General features: G+C 36.9%; 1 pseudogene; it reads right to left on the bottom strand.

The window, feature by feature from the left end:
• Window positions 1-13,034: 13,034 nt before the first annotated feature.
• Window positions 13,035-17,239, bottom strand: LOC122057713 (annotated as a pseudogene).
• Between the last annotated feature and the right edge of the window lie 69 nt (window positions 17,240-17,308).

Raw genomic sequence — 17,308 nt, 5'->3', positions numbered from 1 at the left:
AACAAGACAATAATACGTTATATACTTCTCCAAGTCACGGATCGATTTATCAAGTCGTCACTAAAAGATGTCGAAGCAGGTCATTCTTCAAAATGGGTCAAGAATTCGAGACAAACTTAACAAAAACAAAAGTCGTCTTATTTTCTTTCCGTAAAATCCTTGCACATCAAAACTGACCCCTCTAGAAACCTTAAGAACTCTACCTTTGGGTGAGCATTAGTAATATCTCAAATCGACGACTCCAAGATTGTTCCAAAACAAAAGGACGATTCAAAGGAGAAAGGGGATGAAGAGGAGAATGACTTCAGATGATTGGATCATCTTTCTTAGGGAGTAACACAACTAAGCATACATACTCTTTGATCGACCTTGAAGTAGTGGTGCACTAGGCACGGACTTGGAGCTCGTACTCACCATGTTCTCTCACAAGTACCCTTCTATAGCATCATCATGCCCCCACATGCGCAGCTTACATGTAGGTGCACCTGCACTTTCTCTTCTTCTTGTCTCTATGGTAATCCTTTTGAAAAAAGGCCGTGCCACATTTTTTTTTTTCATTAATCAAGGTGTTTGGGCTAGGTCAGTCGCACCTCGACTAATCTTCGGGAGACTAACACAGCAATCGCTGTCACGGAAGGCCGTACCACCTACAAAGTATGGTGTCACCTCAAATCTATACATCTTTTCCTTTGCAAAAAACAAAGGTCGTCTTCCCTGCTTCCCGTAGAATTCTTGTACACTGCTTGTTCTCAGATCTCAACACAGTACCTTCGAAAAATTTGTTGTATCTCATTTTAATGGCATTCTTAGATTTAATGTGCAAATACAAGAAAGAAATCAAGAAAATAATAACATATTAATACAAGGAATTTACTATGGTTTTGCAAGAATGGCCACATCCACTCAAGAGAATCAAAGAATTTTCATATTAACCATAAAAGTTCCACGCCTCTCTCCGCCTCATTATGTAATCTTTTGCTAGATTTTCTCCAAAAAGACAATAAACATACACCATAAGACCCACAACTTCCACGCAATTACAATTTTACTCATGTTCATTTAATAAACCCAAAATCGATTTAGTTAAATATCTACATGTCCTATGATAAATGTGTAGACCCTACACAACACAAGAGATGTACAAACCCAGAAAAGAGGCTTAATCAAAGTTAGGGGGAAGGGGAGACAAGTGGAAGATCTCAAGCCAAAACAAGGTGCCTATTTCTAAAAGACTCTGGGCACCTGGCACACCTATAAAGGATTTTATTCTTCACCTCAAAGGTGATGATGGCATTCCATATTTGATCAATAGAACGTGAAGATGAAGTCCATCTCCTTTTATTACTTTCCCACCAAATATGGTGAATTACTGCACAAAAATCCAATTTACCTACAGTATTGCAAGAAGTTTTTCTATTGAATTCTTTTAAGATCCACCTCCATTCTCTGTCAAAAGAAAAGATAACTCTAGGGAAGAGCCAACATTTCCTGAGGATACCATTCCAAACCAACTTGAAAAAAGGATAAGAGAAATTTTTTTGTGAAACATTCTTGTTTATATTCAGCATATAGAAGAGAGAGAGAGAGAGAGAGAGAGAGAGAGAGATGTTAGGAATTAAAAATGCAACACAACAACAATTTGCAAAAAGACAACGAAAGAAAATCACACACATAGATTTACGTGGTTCACCTAAGGTGAGTTATGTCTACAATCAAACGATAACCAAAGTATCCATTATTTTGATGAAGAAATTACAAAATCCTCATAATACATCTTCTTGTGAGATATCCCCTATATATAGTGCCTTGTATATTACATAAAGAAATCCTAATCTCAAAAAATCTAAATGGACCGTTGTTATTTAGAATCGAGTACTTCCTGAATTAAACGAGAGAGAGAGAGAGAGAGAGAGAGAGAGAGAGAGAGAGAGAGAGAGAGGGTCCTACTTGTACTACTTGTAAATTGATCAATTTCTCTACATGAGGTGGATCTAAAACCTTGGAGAAGTTGGTGAAATGGGAGGGATAACTAAGACTGCTAGGGACATGACAGCCAGTATTTCAGTCCATGCACAAGGACAAAGACCATTTAGAAAATTTCCTCGAGGTTGCTCCATGTTCTGATTAAGTCCCATCACGCTAGTGGACAAAAAGGAACAGGAAGCATAAAGCTTATTCTCTTCAATGTCTTCATGTGATGCGCATCATGTGGTACTCTACTAGTACATCACCACTTCTAAATTGAATAAAAATAAGCTTCTGTTTGGATTATAAAAAATTGAATCAAACTCTGAAGAGGAATTGCCAATTCACATTGCTTTAGAAAACGGTAGCAACCACACATGGTTACAAGATTTATCAGATCAATCCCATTTCTGCCTTTTTGTCTAAGTAACCAAAAGTTCCATCTATCATGTTCTCTTGTCTAAGTATTTATGGAATAGGTACCCTTAACTAGTTTTAGCTTGTGTCCTCTTCCTCAAGGAATTTTGCTAGGATATACACATTGGAGACATCAAATTTAATATTAGCACGCACTTAAATCCATGTTAAGCCTTTAAAATTTGAGAACTAAAATTTTAATTAATTAATTATTTAGCTATCTTGACTTTTAATCACATTGGTTATCTAATAGATCAATTCCTTATAGAAATAACCAACACTTAGATAATTTCAATTAGAGAAAACCCCATTTGTTATTTTTCCTTACTTAACTCTTGTGGAATGAAATTCTTGGGAGAATTTATTTAGGATTTCCCATATTTATATATATGCACAGTTTCATACATGGAGAACATGCTTAAGGGGACAATTAATGCATATATACTTGCAAGGTTATCTTATCAACATGAAACACATCATGGAATGTAAATAAATAAATTAGATTTAAGGAGATACATATCAGCTAGTTATAAAAACTAGGAAACTTTTATGGAGATTTGAAAAGAAGGGATCAAATAAGAATAAAAAACAATTCCAAGTGAAGCAAATCAAAACAGTTTCTATTTATTTTACGTTTCCAAGACAGCACGAGTGTGTGAGAGAGCACTTTTCTCTCAGTCTCTATGTCTCTGTCTTGTTTGAGATTTCCAAACATCTTTGCCTCCTTAATTACGAAATCCAATAAAGACTATAGGCTAAGAGTAAATCAAAATTTTTTAAAATCTTAATTAATGAATTGGTTCTGTTAGTCAATTCGAGCCTTTTAGTCTGCAAGGGTGTTGGAATGCACTGTTTCACATGTTCATGGAAGAAAATGTGACGTGGGTTTACTCTATCCATTGCCTTCCCTTGAAATTGGAATAGTCAATCTTCAAAAAAAAAAAAAAAAAAAAAAAAAAAAAAAAAAAAAAAAAGAATGGTCCATTGTAGTATTCTATATAAAGGGCAAGTGATTGCTATCATTTTGATCATGCGGGTATTGGAGTATTTTTAGTACGGAGGTACCAGAGTCTTTCCACACTCATCGTGTCTCTGTGTGTTATGCCAATGAGTAGTATTCTTTCTTGTATAAATAAATTTAGGGCTATAAATATATAAGTGTAATCATACAATTAGATTGTAACTATGGCTAGATTTTGTCATGTAGAAAAATGATGTGGTATATTTGACTATTGGATATCTAAGGAATTGACTACTTTGTCCACTTCTAGAAAATTTCAGCCTTAAATTCAATTATTTATCTTTCCTGTATTGATATCATATCCACCCATGTATATCCATGTACCCCAATGTAGTCCTTTGCACTCTTTTGTAATCATGAATTTTGTTTTTCCACATGGTCAATTTCGACAAGGCTAAAACTTGATATATAAATGCAACTTTGACGGAGTCCAAGTAAGTCTCAACTGATTCAATGAAGACCAATCCAATATTAGAGTCCGAATTTTAAACCTTGGGATTAACTGTGATCATCAATTATCAGTTCATCATATTTGGTAGTTTTAGAAAAATGGTTCCTACACATCCATGGTAGGAACCTGCCCTACATAACCACTTCAAATGTTGTCACATGGATAGATGATATGACTATTCTAATTGTCAGATAGATGGTTAGCTTTTGAAACGTAATTCAATTAAATATCCTCCCATATACTAGATGCATCCCCATGTATATATATCCATGTATGCCTATGGTCATGGTTTTAAGTATCTCCGATACCGATACGATACCCTCCGATACGTATCTTAAATTTAGTCAGTCGATACGATACACACCGATACGATACATTGAATTTTTTAAATCATTTCGTATCAATATATATCCTACAATACATACCGATATGCATCAATACACCACTAATACACATCGATACGATACGATATGCTTCGATATGACTCTATGAAAAATATAAAATTGAGGTAAAATGTACGTTTCGGTATGTATTGGTACGTATCGGTGAGTATCGGTATGTATCGATCAGTACGTATCGGTATATATCAGCACGTATCGGTGAGTATCGATATATATATATCGGTACGTATCAGTGAATATCGATACGTATCGGCACTACGGTCATATAATGGCCAATATGGGTAATTTTTCAGAAAAAAATATTTTTTGAAGGGTTTTTGTTTCAAAGTTGCTGTCAACTATATTTCTCTCTAACTAAAGTGGAAATCAATGTTGGGAACAAGGATTTTACATTTATGGGACAACTACAGACCTTGAATTCTTAGTACGATACCCTCAATTTAGTGTTTATGCATAATACATGTTATCAATAGTTTTTTTTAACAAATTCTTTATGCAAAAGTGTTTAAAAAAATGTTTCCTATCCATTTATGTGTGTATCTTTAGCGTATCTTTGTGTATCTCCGATACGATACGATACCCTCCGATACGTATCTTAATTTTGGCCGACCGATACGGTGACCGATACCGATACTTTAATCCTTGCCTATGGTACTCCATCCACCATTATGCACTCTCACATAGCTTTAGGTTTTCAATTTTTTTATTTCGTGGAAAATTCTGATTGTGTGCATAGAGCCTAGGGTCTACTTATCCACAAAATTTGGGTAGTTGTTAACACTTAAAGTGGGTGTGTCGTGTTCAGGATAATTTCCAACTACATGCATCTCTTTTAAGGGTGTCAATTGATTCAATTTCGATTCATCGGTTCAATTCATAACCAATATTTGAAGTAATGTGCCCAAATCAAAACTGAACCAATTGTTAATAACGGTTTCAAGTTATCAAACCCTAACTAATTAATTAGTCAATTGGTTCCTAATGGGTTTATGTTCTCTGTTGCGTCCCATTTGATGATCCCCACTGTCAACGATCATCATCCTAAAACCCTTGAAATTCATAGATGGAGTATAGTTGAGGATATCCGAGGGGATCTTTGGTGTTGGGAGTTATATAATAATAATAATAATAATAATAATAATAATAATAATAATCTCATATTAGTTTGGTCCTTGATGCCTTCATATATTTGAGGAATTCTCTCCACTTGATTCTTTAATAAGGTTTTGGATTAGACCCTTTAATATGATATCAGAGCTCATAGTTCCTTGATTCTTTCACTTTGTGTTATTTATCCACATGTATGACTAAGTTATTCTGCTTACATTTACATGTGAAGAGGATGCTGAGAATTATAGAATCACCATTTCACATGGATTTGTTCATGTCCTTGAAACCTTAACATATTTAAGGAGCTCTGATCTCCATCAAATATGTACCTTAAGATTTTGAATTAGACCCTTTGACAAAGACCCTTCAACAAAGGGTTTTATTCTTAAAAACCCTCTGCCATTCTTACTCTGGATGCACTTCCATCAATTCTGATCCTGATCAAGGCAAAGCAATTAATTCTTGCAGGGAAGTGTTGAACTGAAATCTGCCTGTATACAATACATGTACAACACATAAATGCACGGATGCAAATCTGATTGAAACGTGGGAATCAGTATTTGTGACAAGTGTATGGAGATTAAGGATATGATGGTAGGATAAAATGATTGGAACTCACTGTTCACTTAAAGATATGACATCATTCAAGATCTTCCAAAGCTTTCTATAGTTCTTGTCGTTTTTCTCTTCCTTTTTGCCATGAAAGGGAATGGTCCAACACCACCCGTTAAAGGGTTTTCCATCAGTATCAAAGCTGTAATTGGTTCACAAGGTCATCTCATGAGAGAGCCTCACTCCAGACATTTGGTTTGGTAGCTCAATTGTACTTCTTCCTATTTTTAATGCTTTTCTATGGCAGCCATGCCTCTCTCTTTACTAAAACCCTAATGTAAGCCTACAGAAGCCCTTCTCCACCTCACCCACCTTCCTTTTTTACTGTTAAATATCTTTTTTGCTGGTTTTTGTATTACCCATTTTTTCTATTGTAAGATATCCAACACAAGAGAGACAGAGAGAGAGAAATGAAGGGCTCACAGTGTAATAAAAGCTGAGAAATCCAAGTTAGTTTCAAATAGAAAAAAGGGGAGCATCTTATTCTCTTTCACTGTCTCCTTCTTTTTGTTACATAGTTTCCCTTTTAAAGCATTTGGGTTGAATTGTAACTAGAAACTAACTTGACCGAAGAATGTAAAGATATTAACACATCAAAGATCCTTTTCACTTCTTTTTATTCAAATTGTTCTCTGTTAGTGATGTTACCATTTTAATGCTAAATGGTGTTAATTCTCTTTGTCAGTAGTGTCTAGTTATTTGGTTTTCATTTAAGAGAGGCTCTTGACAATTGACATAGATTCAACTATCACCGTCCGTAAGAATTTGTTAAGAACATGACATGAGACCACTGAGCTATCAGCATTAATGTGATGCCCAAGTCACCTCTCACCTCTCACCTCTCACCTCTCAAATTCCTTTTTCTGTAACCCTCTTTGAATAGCTTATTTTCATATTTGATTTTTAATTTTTCCTCATTGATTTTACTTTTAGTTATTAAAAAAAATTTAAAATTAAATAAAAAATAATAATAATAATAATGAAACCTATCTTTGTAATCTATTTCTCCAACCATTCTTTTAGAGTTTTGATAAAAAAAAAAAAAATCTTTGCTTCTTCTTGATTTCAATTTCTAAGGTTTCAAGTGATTCCAAACCAATGCCAATTCTTTCTACGATCCCGGGTCCTGACCTATGCTTGGAAGGTTAAATCACACGTCTCACAATCAGCTCATTAACCTTTCCCTAAATGATCTTTCATTTTTTAAGAGAGAGAGAGAGGCTTGGAATTTAATTTACTAGAGGTGGAGAATCAATAGATAACTTAGCTTTCATTAGACAAACTCTTAGATCAGGAGATTGAGAAATTTACCGCTGCCACTCAAATGGAAAACTGGAAAAGGTAGTTTGGCCCCACAAATCCATCATTTTATATTTTCTTTACAGATCCCTTAGACCAAAATCAATGGTAGGATGACAATGACTAGCTGATCTTCTTGGTCCATAAATTGCCACAAGCCATGAAACCAAAGAAGTAACTAATCTATTCCTCTAACCTTGATAGCTACTTTAACCCAATTTTTCCTTCTTGGGCTTTACTATGTAATAATGGTCCTAACCATGCAATATACAAAACATGGATATAACTCTTGTACAATATGGATTAAAACATGTTATTTTGAATGTTTAAGTACATGATCCAACTGTTCATCTTTGGATTCAGGAGAGGAGATTTTTAAAATTTCCATTTTTAATTGATATTATATAATAGAGGCAAAGCTTTCTGTCAGAGAGCAACCCCTGCATCATAGACATAGGGGGATGTACAATGACAACCATGCCCCTCCTGCCCACGCACATGTGTCTGGACTCAAGGGCCACTCTCGGATAGAAAACACTTGTCCTACACAGTAATGAACATTATGCCCACGCGCCCCTGTGTTTGGGCATAGATGTCACTCTCTGATAGAAAACACTTACCCTCTACAATAATGAACATTATGATCTTCTCCAGACCTGACAGGGCGAGAGCCTCATGCATGAGGTACACCTTTTAATTTAGGGTAATTTACAGCGCCACCCCCTGGAGAATGCCAATATTATAAGGACACCCCCTCTCTTTCACCAAATTATACTCAGACCCCCTACCGTCAGTCACCGTTAAGGAATATACCTTATATGATGATGTCAGCACTTGTATTTTATTTTAAATACTAAAATACCCTTATTAATATGAAGTACCTAAAATACCCTTGTAATAAGTCTCTATTTCATTTCATCCAGATCGATTTGGTTCCTATTCCAAAACCTAATTTACCTATCCACTAGTGATTGTTCATAGCAACGGTGGCGGCGGCATCGGCGACAGACGGTGACTCTCAGGACCTCGCGGCGAACACCTATCCTCCGGCAACCACTCCTCTCCTGCGACCTGCAAGCCATCCACTACCTCCATCAGCACTACCGCCTCCAACTTCTGTTCCAAAAGATGCGTAAAGTCGTTGAAGAACGAGGTTAAGGATGAGCGTCCTGTTCCATCATATGCTTGTCTTCCCTACCTCCTCATGTTGCTTTCTTAGACAATGGAGTTTGGACTTTTTTGAGTATCAGGAATCGGAATTAGGTTGATTGAAGATTGGTTGGCACTTGGCACTGATCCGTTGATTGGATACCCATAATACAGGTACAACACTATTTCTCAAATCTTCTCCACCGCAATGTTGCCTGGTACTGGTTAACTTCCTTGATCTTGAGTTCTGAAACCTCTGGTTTTAAACTTTTAAATGGAGATGGAGTCGTCAGAAAAGGCATAGGAACAATTAGAACATCCTTCCAAGACCAGTTTCCAACCTGGGCCTGAGCTTGAGCTTGAACCTGAGGAGGAGGAGGAGAAGAAAGAACCATGGCTGTAATCGGATTTATTAGTTAATGGAATGATTGGTGATTTTGATTCGTTGAGAAGGGTGTTCTCTTGTGTGGTTGAAGGACAACCATGGCTGTTCATGTGTTTTCATATGTTGGCTTTAACGGCAGGCCATGGAACCACCACCTGATGTCCGATGCAAGCAATTAGCTGGATATCATTGAAGAACGCCGCCACCGTCGACGGCGCTGTGCCGTAAATTGCATCCCTCCCTATCCGCGTTTCTCTCTCTCTCTTTCTCCCCGAGTCTCTCACAATTTGATGTCTCGATGAAGGTAAGAATAAGTAGGGGTGAAGAGGAATTGAGTCAAAATGAGTTTTAGTGAAAAGGGTATAACAGTCATTTTAACTCTTGACTTAACAGTGGCTGACGGTAGGGGGTCTGAGTATAATTTGGTGAAAGAGAGGGGGTGTCCTTATAATATTGGCATTCTCCAGGGGGTGGCGTTGTAAATTACCCTTTAATTTATTGTGTCATGGAGCTTTCAGCATCAAGCTCATCGCCTGATATCATCAATGATCTACTGTTCCCCTCAAGAAAGGTTTCATGGAAACTAGGGGCTGTAACAACAGTAGTTGTCACTATCTGACTGAAGAAAGGAGAGAGGTGCCCCATCAAATTACTAATGGGACTAGTATGAGGAATAATGTTTCTATTGAAAAGAGTTTTCTCCAAAGATTTAAAATAAAGTTACATTGATAGAGACATGTACTGTAAATATTTGAAGAAAAAGGCATCCATAAATGGTGGAAGCTCCACCCATACACAAGCATAAAACCAACACCAAATAAGATCCAAAATAGAAGATCATGATGAAGGAAATATGATCTATCCAAAGATCTGAAAGAGATGGGGGAAGAAACTAACAGCTTAGCCATGCACCAAGTTTCACCTTTGAATTCATATTTGGAGAATAAGACAAGTGGATCCCAAGTCACTTTATTTGATTTCATGAAACTAAACTAACCATAGCCATACCCTCTTTATCCTTCTTGGAAAGAGTTGGAAATTGATTAATGGTGCTTATTTGGTGATGATGATTGTGAATAAGCCTGCCTTGCCTTATATGGTAAGCAACAAACCAAGAAAGCTTGATTTGTCAAAAGAGCTTAGCAGGGTCAGTTTGTGTTCTGGATAAGGCTAGGCAGGAATCTGAACCGGCCCTTGAGCTGGGTTGGTAACTGGAGAACTCAACCAGAAAATTTGGTGAGTGAGCTGGGCCTATTGGACAAGGAAAAAGGAAACTGGTTTCAGGCCCAGAGCAAACCTGTTTCAAGAACCCCAAAAGGGTAGCTCAGTTCGCAAGGACCAACACCTCATAATTAAGAGGTTATGAGTTCAATTTCATGATGAGGCCAAGCTGGGGTTGGGTTTCTGAAAACATAGGCCAACCCCGTGGTCCATGATTTCAACCCAAGCATGACTTGGCCCAAGATTGGGCTGAGATATTTGAGCCCAAGCCCAACCCTACCGGGCTCGGCGGGCTGGGCTCAGCCATATTACAACATCCTTCACATCATCTAAATTTGATGGGTTCTGATCTTAAAACATTCTGAAAGGATTATTCTTGGAGAAGCTTATGCCGCAGGAACCCTTGAACTTTAAGCTTAAAATGAGAGGACTAGAAGCACTATTGTCCCTACCCTTCATTAGGGAATAATAGCTTTAACTGCACAAAAAGAGATGAAGAGCTCCTTTGAGCAAAGAAGCCAAACAAGGAATTTTCTGGTGTGGAAGAAAAAGACAGGACAGTGTCCATACTTCTCTAGAGTATCTTTTTGTTCTTCCCTTCTTTTTCTGGTTTGCCCTTTACTCAAGATTTGCTTCTCCAGCATTTAATAAGTACAACTCTACTTTATTAACTAAAATCACAACCATCTCTACTTTCCTTCTCTTCCTCATTTATTTCTTACTCACAACATTGTACATGAGTCTCACTCAAGAAATAAACTTACTAATAGTATAACTTTTACAAATATTCCCAGAAGAAAACACACAAATAAAGTACACACAAGAATTCCTACAAGTGACCTCAACTCAAGAACACAACTCTCAGAAATACTGCATCTAAGCTTTGTGCACTTGTTTACTGTGTGACAATGTTCTCTCTCATCCCTATATATATAGAGAGAGATAGAAATAGAAGTGAGAGGAAGAGAGGAAGAGAGGGGTGGCCGTAAACAAGTTGTATAAAGGCAGCTCCACACAATTTTTGTACCTTTTCCATCGGCCTCACAACACCTTTTGAAATTGGTCACCGACATGCAAAGAAGGGAAAAGGGAGTCGCGCCAACTTTCATTGAGAAAAGAACAATGTCATTAATTGCATGTTGGCACGACATGCCTTCTTTCTTTTCTTTCACATTCTCACACTGCAGACTAATTTTTATGTCCTCACAACCCCAATCTGCATTATATGAACTTCTCCCTCACAATAGGCTTTGTTGGCATATTAGTTACAATGAGATTACTCAATCTTCCACCACATCGAGCTTAGTACTTTGCTCTTTAAGAACTCACATATAGCATCACAACTAAAAATCCGGAGAATTGAATAGTCAGCAGGTTTCCCAGACCATATCCCCTCCCGTATTGTGTCATTTAGAGCAGTAGAAGGGGAACGATTCTCCATGAAACAAGCTGTGCATACAGCTTCAGCCCAAACAATGTTGCTCTAATACAGCACAACTCAGCATACTTCTACTATTCATGTGCATTGCCACTCCATTTTGTTTTGGAGTTCTAGAAACCATGTAGTAGTGTATTTGAATGCCATGCTCAATGCAAAAAACCTTTGAATTCTTTAAAGGATGCAAACCTAAACTCTACGGAATAATCATCAATAAAAGAAATAAAGTACTTTGAGCAACCCAAATACTCAACATGAGCTTCCCAAGTGTTGAGATATATCAAGTAAAAAAGATTCTCACTTCCAACAGTGGAACGAGGAAATGGAACTTTGTAGAGCTTTCTAGATGGATAATCCACACAAAATCTAAATTAATAGACTTTAAACCAAGAAGAAGACGGCGATCAAGAAGTACCTTCAATCCTTGCTTGCTCATATGTCCCAAGCACTTGTGCCAGATAATAAAAAACTTTGTCACAACATTGCTTGCTCATATGTCCCAAGCACCTGTGCCAGCTAGTAATAGACTTTGTCACAACATTGGCAAAAATAGATTCATCAACCATGGTGTCTTTGATTAACCTATCCAAGCTGCACATCGAACTTTCTCAATGATAGTATTCTTTAGCCACAATGAGTGATACTTTGACAATCTTCAATCGACACTTTTCCAAAGTAGTTTTGAAACTACTTCCATCAAACTTTCCAATGATGGTAGACTTTTTCACAGATCTAGTACATGTCATAAACTGAAAATTGTATGAGTAATGTCATCAAACATTTCCACTCAAACATCTCTGATCCCCTACAATTCTACATGAGTCATCATTACCCAAGTATATATACCACCACCACAGAATTGATACGTATAGAACCAATCTCTATATGGTTTCATATGGAAAGCAACGCCTAAATCCAAAATCCATTGATGGTTCACACTCAACTAGAACGTTGACATCACTCACTATCATCTGGTGAATCTCCCTTATCTCTTTAGGAACTCATTGAAGTTGATGCTCTATGAGAATCATACTTGGAATCTTACTGATTCCAAATTGGATTTGTCCTTACGCATGTGGCCCTTATGTCCACACTCCCAATAAGGAACCTTTTTACGCCATTTCGATTTAAATGTTGACAGTTATCTCCCACCAAAAATTTTGTATGGATCTTCCTCTGATCATCATTGCACTACTAGAAAAGTGCTCAATTTTTTTGTACAAGATTCTTCTATGAGCAATGTAGCCACAACCAATTCCATATCAAGATCCAGTCTAATACTGAGATTCATGATTTAGAACGAAGAATTGTCACCTTCTCATCATCATCATCAATTTTGGGGGTATCAAACCCATTTAAGTGGACCTCCTGGTAATACAATATTCAATGTCTTATCTAAACCTAAAATTGAGAATGATCTCACCTTATAATGAACCACAAGGGAATTCAGAGAAGACAGATGAGGATGATTGGGGGAGGAAACAGCTAAAACATAATTACTTTTTTATCCCTATATTCAAGGTTATCCGAATTGTGGTAAGGGGCAACATATGGGAAACTGAAAGTGGCTTAACTGCCTTTTGACACCACTTGAGGTGTCATGAAGATTTTCCCTTTAACAAAAATCAATTATCTAAACCACCCAAATGTTCAATCAACCTGTATACAGACAACAAAGTGCAATTAGAGCTTAAGTGAATTGTTGATCAATACAGTTATTCTCTAGCTAAGGCCTGAATCAAGTCAGATTTTACTGTATGATGGCTAGCTCCACAGCCTTGCTTGGGTTTCCCCCTTGAGTTTTGAAAAGTTTGCAAGTTTCCTGTTTGACCTGGCTGAGTCATTCTTTTTTCCTTCCACTACACTAAAATGTCATGTACTGACTCCTCAATCCTAAGATCCAAAACTGTCATTTCATCCCGAGAGCTCCTCCATCAAGCCCTTTTGATCATGAGAAAATTGGAAGCACAAAAACAAAGAGATGTTAGAAAGGGTGTTACAAACTAAATATGATGAGAAGCTCTATCACAAGGTAGCCAATTAACTCACCTGTGAGATATACTGCTCAGCATCTGTTCTCTTAAGCAAGTGTATTGAGTGGCGAACAAAATTGTGTGATTGATCATCAAGCACCGCATCATCACCAATGTCATCAAGCACCCTGACCCTAATGTAGGGATCCTTGGGTGGCACCATATCCTGGCAAAACAAGCTATATTTTCGAGTTGAGAAAATCAAAGAATCTGTCCTATGTGCTTGTGGCTGTCCAAAACATTAGCAGGAAGGGTAGCAATATGGACAAGCCGAGCTGTAGAGAAATAGTCAACCACCTTGATGACAGTCTCATCCATTCCTCCTATCCTTTTCTATGGTAACATCTCTGTCCTTATAACTGAGTTTTTTCTTGGTGAATATCTTTAGAATGGAGTTAAAAACCAGCTACTTGGTTCCTTTTCATTGACCAAGTTATTTCATTGCTTCAGCAATGATTACCAATACTGCCACTACAATGAGGATATAAGACAATATTTTAAGACTAACCAATAAAATACCATACTATGTTATTGATCTGCCAACTGGCTATTCAACACCAGCATCCAATATATTTCCACAGTCCATGCATAGGAGCGTCAAATTATTAATTTTTTAAGATGCAACGATCCTAATAACAGAATCTTGTTAGTTTCCATTCACAGCTCCTAGTTTTTCTATCATGGGAAGGCCTGGAGATAATAAGCAAACTTTTTCCTTATTTTTCTTGTTTGTGCATGTTATATACATATATATATATATATAGAGAGAGAGAGAGAGAGAGAGAGAGAGATACCACAGTCAAATCCAGATCTAGTTCTGACATGTAAGCCTCCAAAGCAGCAGAGTGATTCTTGAAATACTTTCTCTCAGACTGGTTGAGCTTTCCTTGAATTTCTTGTGGGAGTACTGGCCCCACCTTCCACCTCAAGCTCTGAATAACTTCAGCTCGGTTATACCTGTGAGGTTACAGAAACAATGGTTGAATTGTCCTGCAAGAAATGCAAATGAAGATCTCAAGCATAATGAGCTACCCAATAACTGTTCTTAAATAAATAAACAGTACTTCAAATCTAAGCAGCTTACACATAAGCCATGAGGCAACGTTTATTGCGCATTAAAGACAGATGGTGGATGACAGCACCAAGTGATCAGCATTTCTAGTCGTTTGCATGTCCAACCCCACTTCCTGGATTTTCCTGTGTAAACCACTAGTGAGTGAAATAAATGACTAGAACTTCAAACATCAGATATAGCAGTAACTAAGTATATAGAAGTTATGAATGGAAAAAACAAACTATAATGAGTAGCAGAATCAGGTTATTATTATAGTTGAGCCTCTGAAGTTCACTGACAGAAACAAAGAATGCTTTTCTTCTCTCTTTTTTTTTTTTGGGCGGGGGTGGGGTGTGGTTGCTGGACCCTTCAAGGTTTCCTATATATTTTAAGGTAATAATATTTGAAACTTCAAATTTACAAGTAATAGTAACAACTAATAGTATTAAAATCAAGTGCATGCAAGAATGTCAGAAATGAGGTTCATGATTGGCATATGCAGTACGACCGACAGTCCACATAACCAAATAATTAAACGTAGGTACCATGCTGTGTTGGATATTTCGATTTGAAGCCATATCATTGGTCCATCTAGATTATACAGCTAACAGTTAAATACCCCACCAAAGAGAGTGCTTAGGCTCTATAAAGACAGATTTTCTATGCACAATTGTGTATCATATTCTGTATATGGGCATAACTACAAAACCAAAAGCCAGATGTGTGATTCATACTGAAAAAGGAAGTCGAGGTACTATTGTAATATTTTTTATACGTAAATTCTTTTAGAACACATAAGGATGCAGTTAGCTGCAGAAGGGCATGAACTTTCAACCACTATGGATTTTACCCTACGGTCTACTATCAGGAATCTTCCCTTTGGGATTGGTATTCCTAATGCAGCAGAGAAATTACAGGTTCAACTTTAAGACCTACACAATTATAACCTGGCAATTGGCTTTCACACATTATGAATGTATGATCCAAAACAAAACAAAATAACCCTTCATCTCTATGAGGTGCTCTTCCAGGTTGAATTAGCATAGAACAGTTTAAGGAAGGCCTTAAGATTCACAAACCCAGTACAAAATCTCAAAGGAGTGAAACCCCCCCCCCCCCCCGGCGGCCACACAAGGGAAAAAAAACTAAGTTTAACATCCCGAGGTTTCCCTTGTATCACTGACAAACATAAACTTACCCCGACACACAATAGCACATTCAAAAAAAAAAAAAAAAAAAAAAATGAGAGAGAACAGAAACGAACAGGGTTACCTCATCAATGACTGAAGCTCAAGGTGGTGCGTATTACATTCTTTTAGCACTTCACCAAACATGTCAGTCTACATTATCATGGAAACAATTGTTAAACAGGGAAATAGTTTGAAGCTCAATATGGTACACATTGCTTTCTTTTATAACTTGATAAATATATATGAGATATCTCCAAATTAGAAGTCCACTTGATTATGGAAACAAGTAGTAGACAAACAAGTTTGATTAACTTAACAATGAAAAGAGTGTCAAAGTTGGAAATGGGCAAGCACAATAAAATTTGAATTGGTAAGGTTTTAGGAGAAGGCAGGAGAGGAGTACATCTTACACCAAATATTAGATCCATGTCTTTCCCTGCACGAATTCATTTACTGGAACAAAAAGAATTATAAGAATGGGACAATTTATATAAAATTGGAAGGATCTGAAAAAAAAAAGAAAGGCCAAAAAGAAAAGCACATATTTCCTGCATTCAGATTAGAGCATTTGCTATCAATGCTGCAAGTATTTAGGGGGGGGGGGGGACTGTGCTTCGAAAAATCATATTCAACTAAATGTTTCAAATGCGAAGTAGTTGTTCAGCTAAATATTTCAACTGCACATTCAAACTAGTTTATTGAGTAAATGGGGAGATATACTAAGGATGCATTGGTGTATACAAGGAAAAGGAGGACAAGAGGACCAAGTAGTATGCTTCTATGATTGGAGGAAGTAATTTCATTGGGATATCTCATTGGAAATCACCTGAACAAATTCTCCACAGATGCATCTAATTTAAGCAGACATGATCGTAGAATTGATATCATTTCACTAAAAGATGAGACAATATAGCATCATGAAACAGTGTCATGGAACATAGAACTTAAAAACAAACTACATCAACAGGGGGAAGAGAAAGGGAAAAGAAAGTTGTTGGATTCAATGAAAAATATCTGACCACATGAAGAGTGGAAATCATGCCAGAAAAGATGAGATCAAGGAATTGTCAACTAGTACCATGTTACTTTCCAAGTAGATACAGGATCAGGAGATGGCTACACAGCGGTTATCCAACAAATACTCCAGTACAACCCATGAGAAAAATGTTGGAACTAGGCCTAGGCACAGAAAATTTTACATTCACTTGGACATAAGATGAGATAGAGACTTTTTTTCTTTGGTGCAACATGAGAAAGAGACTGCAGATTAGGCCATGTTGACATCATCATATAGATGGAATTCAACTATAATGCAATCAACCGCTGTACAAGCTTCCACAACAAGATCAAGGTTAACAGCATTCAGATACCAGAAGGTCTTATCATTCTTATTTTCTGCTATGTTTGGTTGCAAGAACAGAGGTTTCCCCCCAAAACAGCATCACCTATTGTAAAAAATAAAAAAATAAAAATCCTTTCCCTTATCACATGAATAGAGGATATAATAATTTCTTTTGTATTTCTCAATCTAAGCAGAGGACAATATACCTTGATATTATTTA

Source organism: Macadamia integrifolia, chromosome 12 (genome assembly GCF_013358625.1).
Source record: "Macadamia integrifolia cultivar HAES 741 chromosome 12, SCU_Mint_v3, whole genome shotgun sequence".
Taxonomy (NCBI): domain Eukaryota; kingdom Viridiplantae; phylum Streptophyta; class Magnoliopsida; order Proteales; family Proteaceae; genus Macadamia; species Macadamia integrifolia.
This window is presented reverse-complemented; position numbering and strand designations above follow the sequence as displayed.